Source organism: Halichoeres trimaculatus, unplaced genomic scaffold, assembly GCF_033239565.1.
Source record: "Halichoeres trimaculatus isolate MK-OKI-2021-1 unplaced genomic scaffold, fHalTri1.1 fHalTri1_scaffold_2, whole genome shotgun sequence".
Taxonomy (NCBI): domain Eukaryota; kingdom Metazoa; phylum Chordata; class Actinopteri; order Labriformes; family Labridae; genus Halichoeres; species Halichoeres trimaculatus.
Genome location: NW_027437180.1, coordinates 626,187 through 633,978, shown reverse-complemented (window position 1 = coordinate 633,978; position 7,792 = coordinate 626,187).

Here is a 7,792-nt window from a genome sequence, read left to right as displayed (position 1 = left end):
AAATCACCGAAAACCAGGCGAGACACTCTTAAAAGTTTATAAAAAGGAAGAAGACGAAAAATAAGAATGAGCCATGGTAAGATTATCATTATTATTATTATGTAAAGAATTGAAATGATGTATTTCTGTGTGTAATGCAACATTTAATAACTTTAATCTTCTTTTTGGACAGTGAATTTAAAATGATGGAGAAAACCCTGGTGCAGAACCTGTCGGAGCGGAGGAGGCAGCATTCAAAGTAAAAAGTTTCCAGCTGAAAATGGACAGAGCCCTCTCTTCTGAGGCTTTTCTCAGCCGTTTATGATATAAAATAAAGATTGGGAAGCTTTGAAATATGTTGCATTTTTATTATTTGCATAGCAACATTCAAGTTCTACATTTCACAGAGCCATCACATAAATGGGAACAAATGTTACAAGCTTCACTAAAAACACTGAGAGCCACATCCATCCGTCCAGATATTGCCTGGACACATGCGCTCTCTTCCAGCTTCCTCCTACGGTTCCACACAATAATGAACTCATAATCTCACAATAATCAACACATTACAGTTATAAATAGGCTACTTAATATCACAAAGACACATTATATAGCCTATCAAGATGATAGTTCTGTGACTAGGAACAGCTCAAGCTCCATATTATTAATTTATTCTCATAATTATCTTATCTAGAAATAACGATTTTACACACACACACACACACACACACACACACACACACACACACACACGTATGTATATATATATATATATATATATTTATGTATGTATTTTAGCTCATTAAATTTTTTCTCGAGTTGTATCTTTAACTATTATTATTATTTTGTGGCAGAGTCAAAGAATATTTATATTTCAATACTTTTAAATCAATTCATCATAAGGCAACAAGCAAAACGGTATTTAGTGTAGAAACAGAGCAGAACGTTCAAACTTTAAATGCTACCCCGGCTCATATCTCTTTAAGAACAGTATAGTGGGCGTGTCACGTGACGTCACTACGTGACGCGCCCACTACAATATACCACCAGGGTGATTTCAATCATTTGTCCAAAAAGAAGATTAAAGTTATTAAATGTTGCATTACACACAGAAATACATCATTTCAATTCTTTACATAATAATAATAATGATAATCTTACCATGGCTCATTCTTATTTTTCGTCTTCTTCCTTTTTTATGAACTTTTAACAGTGTCTCGCGTGGTTTTCGGTGATTTCCGTCTTATCTAGTGGGCGTGTCGTGTAGTCATTACGTCATTACACGACACGCCCACTACACGACACGCCTCCGTCTTGCAAGCTGCAGACAGACCCTTCTCAAAAATTTCAAGCGCACACAGAGATCTGTGAGCAAAAAATCCCTCAGCGCGAGAGGAAGAAACGGAGTGTGAGCGCAGGATATCTGCGTGAGCAGCATTATATCCCAGCGCAAGGACACAGTTTGAGCACGCGCAGCATTATAACCGAGCATGAGGAGACAGTTTGAGCATGCGCAGCATTATAATCGAGCACGAGGAGACAGTTTGAGCACGCGCAGCATTATAACCGAGCGCAAGGACACAGTTTGAGCAGGCGCAGAGCAAATTTGAGCGCAAGAGCAGAGTTTTGAGAGACAATATCACAAAATCTGAGAGTGAAATCAATATATTACTGCTCTCAAATCAATTTAAAATGCTCTTGATTTAAGATAGGATATTCATTCCATACATTTAATAACAAATGTCTGTTATCAAAAACAAATGGACAACAAAATTGGTGTCACTCTTGCAAGTCCAGTTCCCAGTCATAGAGAGGGATCATTCACAGGTATTGCCAGCCTTGCATCTCAGTTCAGAGCAATAGGTGCTGGTCTCCACCCATATGTTCAAACTTCCAGATGGTGAGTCTATGCAACAGAAACGTCCCAAAGTACTGCTTCCTGTTACAGACTGGCTTAAAGGTCAACGCAGCACCTCAACCCCTATCAAGTCTCTCTGTTAGTGGTGGAACAACCACTAATCACCAAGATTATTAAAAAACACACACACACACACAAAACTACACTTGTTTTACATGTTTTACAGACCTATGATTTTCATACTGATTTTTTTTAAGGTGTGCTCTAAAACTGAAAAATGGCTTACATTGGCCATACACTAGAAATATCAGTTACTACTCCTGATCCTGAATCAATACTTACTTATAATGTATGGATCAGTTAATCTGATCAATACAGTTTCCATGTTCTGTTAAGGCTGGTGGTGGGTTCGTAGTCTTCACCGCCCCCTAGAGGGCAATTTTTTGATTAGCTTGCCTGACTCTCAAACCAAAATTGTTCTGAAGACCCTTTCAGACATTTCTGAAGTGAAAACAAAACTTTTGCATCAACTTGAATGAAAATGAAAAAATTACTCATACATAGAACCCCACTACAAGGCTTTGGACCAGGACTAAAGGCGCGGTCACACTGGCCATCCAAACCGTGCCATGCTTGGGCACGGTTGCCCCCGTAGAGCTGTCCCCCAGCTGGAGAGTATGGCCAGCAGTCACACTGCCTCTAGACTTCAGCGGGTATCACACACGCGCACGGCCCGCCTACGTCATCGTGAAGCATTTGTTTACATGAAGCGCGATCTCATCAGAGTCAGCACAATGAGACACAGAGAGCACTGCTACAACTTTAGAGACTTTTGGACTTATAGTGAGGTGTTTTCTCCCGACACAGCCCTCTAACACCCCTGCTTTGTTTAAAATGATTGTTGAGAGATGCGCTCTCGGAAGTCATACAACCGTGTGGTTGTGCTCGTGCATGTAGTAAACCGTGCCGAAGCCCACCTCTTGGAAGCGTGCCAAAGCAGAGAAGGGAATCGTACTTGAGCACGGTATGGTTGCAGTCACACTGGCCATTCCAAACGAGCTTTAGGGCTGAAGCGTGATCAGGCACAGCATGGTTTGCCAGTTTGACCGCGTCCTTAAGATCCTCACAGGGACCAAAAGATCATTTACTCCCTGCAACTTCCCAAATCTGTGTGACAGAAATTAGCTTTTTTCCTTTTCCTAAAGAAACCTGGTTTATTCCCTTACTACGGAAGCCTAACGTGATAATCTTTATTGTAAAAACATGAAACGTTTCACATTATAATGTGATAGTTTATTATATTGTAAAAACGTGTTAATTTATATTGTAAAAATGTGATCATTTTATTGTAAAATGTGATAACTTATATTGTAAAAACGTGATAATACACATTATAAAAACGTGATAACTTATATTGTAAAAAGGTTAAAAATATGTGATGATAAAGTGATAAAACAGTGTGAAGGGGAGCGAATAAGTGGAAGAAATGGCTCATCTAAGTGACTTAATTAAGTTGTACTCCATGCTTGAAATGAGGTGGTGAGATTCTTTTGTTACTGAGCACGGTTGATGGCATTGTGATAAGTATGTGCATGCTACGAAGGATTTTGAACCACATGGGACTGTACAGAAGGAAAGATCTGTCTGACTCCCTGGAAGTAGCATCATTTCTTATTGATCAGCTGGAAGGATATGGCAGGCACCATGGGTAAAAGCTACACCATCTCAGCTGCATCCAGGCTGGGTATGTTGTCACCCAAAGCACAGTGAGGCTTTTGTTAGTTTCTGGACTCCCGCTGTGTTGCGCAAAGACGGAGAAATCGCCTGATGTGACGCATGTACGTCAACCCAGGGCCTAACTATCTACCTAACCATCCTTCCTTCCTCCACTTGTGTCTTAGACCCTCCTACCAGAGATGCATGAGAGAGACGCGAGGAAATGAAGAGAGGAGAGAGGATGGAGGAGATTTGTTTTTAGAGCAATGGGACATCCTCTCCTCTGGAGCGTCACATGAAGCGACGTGTTTCATTGATGACAGCATCAGCTGATCACCTCTGGATCATCTGTCAGTCAGCTCTAACAGCTGTTTGTGCGTCTGGGCATGTGCGCTGTAATAACTCTGATCAAACAGAAACAGTAACAGAGATTTGTCTGTTCCTTTAACCTGTTAAACACGTTACCATGAAGAAAACCTGCTCTCTGTTTATTCTGTGTGCTGTTTAGAAGCTCATGGATCACTCTTCCAGGGAAATGCGTAATTGTGAGATTATTTGTGAATTATTCAGCTCCTATCTAGAGCACATCTAGTCGTGAAGAAATGATTTATTAGACTTCAGTATTAATCCTCTGTTATATTGATTTGATGATGGTTGTGTTCAGTGTTTTGTGCTTTAAACTCACAACAAACACTTAATTACCAGATTTATGATCAGTTTCTGAACGATCCTCTGTGCCTGTCCTCCCCTCGCCTTTTCTCTCATCAAACTCTGTTGTGTTTGTGAAGTTTCATATAAAGAAGTCTGAGCTGCTGCAGCGTCCAATCAGAGAGTGATATTCCATATGGGGGCGTGTCTGTCAGTGAAAACACTTCTGCAAAGCCGGCGCTTGTGTTTCCTTGATCATAGCTCCTGCAATCAGTCTCCTCCATCCTCTCTCCTCTCTCCTCCAAGCGCAACTATTGCTTTGGGACAGTCCTCAAAATGGCAACTGGGAAAGTATTTCCTGAGCCGCGGAGGAGATAGGACGGAGGAGGCACGAAGTTAACGCATTGAGACGCACCCAATATGTGGCATGTTGACTCCTACGACAAACTGAAACCGTTTGATATCTGTATAAATATATTATATATAAATAAATACATATAATACGCTCTTGTATCATCCGTGAGAGGTACTGGTCAGGTACGCCACGGTTTCGTAAAAAACTGTCCAGTAGGACTGGGCCTTGGGCCATGGTCTTCTGCACACTGCATCTGCTTCCTTGCCCACTGTTCACTCCCCTTCACCCTGTTTTACTTTTTCATCATCACATGTTTTTCACGTTTTTACAATACAAATTATATTATATTTTTACAGTATAAGTTATCACGTTTGTACAATATAAGTAATCACGTTTTTACAATATAACTATCACGTTATAACGTGAAACTAACACGTTTTTACAATAAAGGTTATCAAGTCATAATGTGACAATTTATTCTAACAATAAACATAACACGTTATAACATGTTACTGATCAAATTTATTTGTATAGGGTGGCAGCAATACGCTTCCGTACCTCACTAAAAGAAACATAAGTGATGATTTTTTTTCTCAGGGCAGTATTTTTGACAATTTATTTCACATACTGATATTGTTTCTTTGAATTCCAGATGGTTGGATTGATACTCAGTTTCCCTTCATCTGTTCCAGGACTCCGTCTGGATTTTGAAATGTCAGCATTCGAGGCCTCACCATGGGCCAGCCTTTAGATTACATTTAAATTTAACTCTCTGTGGTACAGTTAAAGTTGTTGTTTTAGTTGTCTGGACTTCAGTAAATCTAAAATCTAAGCCACACCCTTTAGCCCTCAGTTCCCCAGTCCAAGACCTCCAGTCGAACTCAGGCTCTGGTGACTCAGACTTCAGCGCTGCCTGCATCTGGACTCAAAGTCTTGATGTTGTGTTTAGTCAGGATACTGCCTTTAAACTTGCAATTTAACTGAAGCATATACTGAACCTGCTGTCCTTCAGGGTCAACACTAATGTGGTCACGAGTGTGCTCCTCAAAGTCCCCTGGTGCATGTGTTGGATTAGTTCATGAGGAAAGTGTCTGAATAAAATGATTTATCAGTGTTTCTGGTGTGTGGTTGATTGGTTCTTTGTTAATTTAATCAAACATGTTAGTCTAATGAGAACCAGCCACTGATGCTCATGCTCCATATCACTGACCACAGGCTGATGAGACAGAGGGGGCAGTGTGTTGGTTTCCCTCTGAAAGTTCATCAAAATGAAGGTTGGTTTAGGTCAAGGATGTCAAACTCGTGCCATGGAGGGCCAAGAGGCTGCAGGTTTTCTTTCCAACCAAAAACTTCACCAGCTGGTTCCACTGATTAGTCCCTGCTCTCTGCTTGAAGGTGAGGTAATAAGTGGAATCAGCTGGTGTAGTGTTTGGTTGGAAGGAAAACCTGCAGCCTCTTGGCCCTCCATGGCACGAGTTTGACATCCCTGGTTTAGGTCCTATGTGTGCTGAAGGGGAAATGAGCTCAGAGCATCAGATAGTTCAAAGGCCAAGATCTGGACATCTGTGGGTTTTTACAGTGTGTAAATCAAAATGTAACTCATACATTCAGGCGGAGTGTTGTTGAACTAACATATTAATCATGTGGACTAGACTTAGAACAGGAAGATGAACTTAATGAGAGGTACATTCAGTGGATGCAAAGATGAAAGTGAGGTTCCACCTGCTGTTCAACGAAGACAGTCATTAGATGAAGATGATGACGGTAATGATGATGATGATGATGATGATGATGATGATGATGATGATGATGATGAAATTTGGTGTGTTTAGAAGGAATAGAGACCACCCTTAAACCACTTTCATCCATTGGATCAGTCTTTGAGTGTACAGGTGATTGTCAATAAACTGAGTGTTTCACATCTTTTTGGAATTTGTTCTCCATTTACTGAGCTGACATGACATTGAACTGTCCTCTGAACCTGGACCTGTGTCTGGACTCAGCCTCTGAAGGACACAAACCATGGATGATGTGGTCTCTGTAGTCTGAATAGAGCATTAAAGGCAGCTGAAATGTGGTGCTCTGCTGACATCAGAAACTGCTCATCCTTTCATTGCTAAGCACCTGTCCTATAGCAACTTCAGCTGCTGCACTCCAGTGAGCTGACCAACCCAGCACCAAGTAACTGGACCTGTTGAGCTTTGGAAATGTGGGCCAAGATGCGCTCAATAGATCCTTTGTTCCTGAATGATAAACAGGTTGACGGGGAACTTTAGAATGTTTCATTACTCTGCAGTGACACCATCAGCCTCTAAATAATAATAATAATACATTTTATTAGGAGGCGCCTTTCATGACACCTAAGGTCACCTTACAACAAAAGATAAAAGCATTGTAAAACATAACTAAAACAAATCATCAGGATAAAAACAAGTGAATTGCACAGTGATGAGTTAAAGTAAGTAAGCTAGTTTTAACAGATGAGTTTTGAGTTGTGTCTTGAATGATTTGATGGAATCAGACTCTCTTATGTGAGGGGAGGGGGGGGCAGTTCCAGAGTCTGGGTGCTGAGCAGCTGAAGGCTTGGGCACCCATGGTAGTGAGGAGTGAAGTGGGGATTGTGAGTAGTCCAGCAGAGGTTGAGCGGAGAGTGCAGGAGGGAGTGTACTCATGAAGAAGATCGCAGAGGTATGAGGGGGCTAGGTTATGGAGAGCTTTGTAGTTGAGCAGAAGGTTTCTGTAGTGGATCCGGTATTGAACCGGGAGAGAGTGAAGTTGGATGAGAACAAGGGTGATGTGGTCCAATGATTTAGTGTGAGTCATGATGCAGGCAGCCAAGTTCTGAACGATTTGCAGTTTGTTGATGAGTTTGGTGGGGAGACCGGTGAGGAGGGCATTGCAGTAGTCATGCAGGAGGTGACAAATGAGTGAACCAGATTTTCAGTGCTGGATTGGGACAGTGTTGGGCAGAGTCTGGAGATATTGTGGAGGTGGAAGACTGCAGTCCTATATTTGAAATACGAGGTGCAGTTGTTGGTGAATGGTGTTGTTTTTGGAGCTAAAGAAATCCAGGTAGGCAGTGCACTGATTGGCAGAGATGTCTGGAGGGAGGGTTTCAGGGGGCTGAAGTAGGTGACTGACTGTTGAAAAGAGGACGGAGAGACCAGTAGGACGGCGCCAGGGATTAGCAGCTGGCTAGCTAGCAGCCAGCAGGCGGACACCAGCAGGGTATTGGT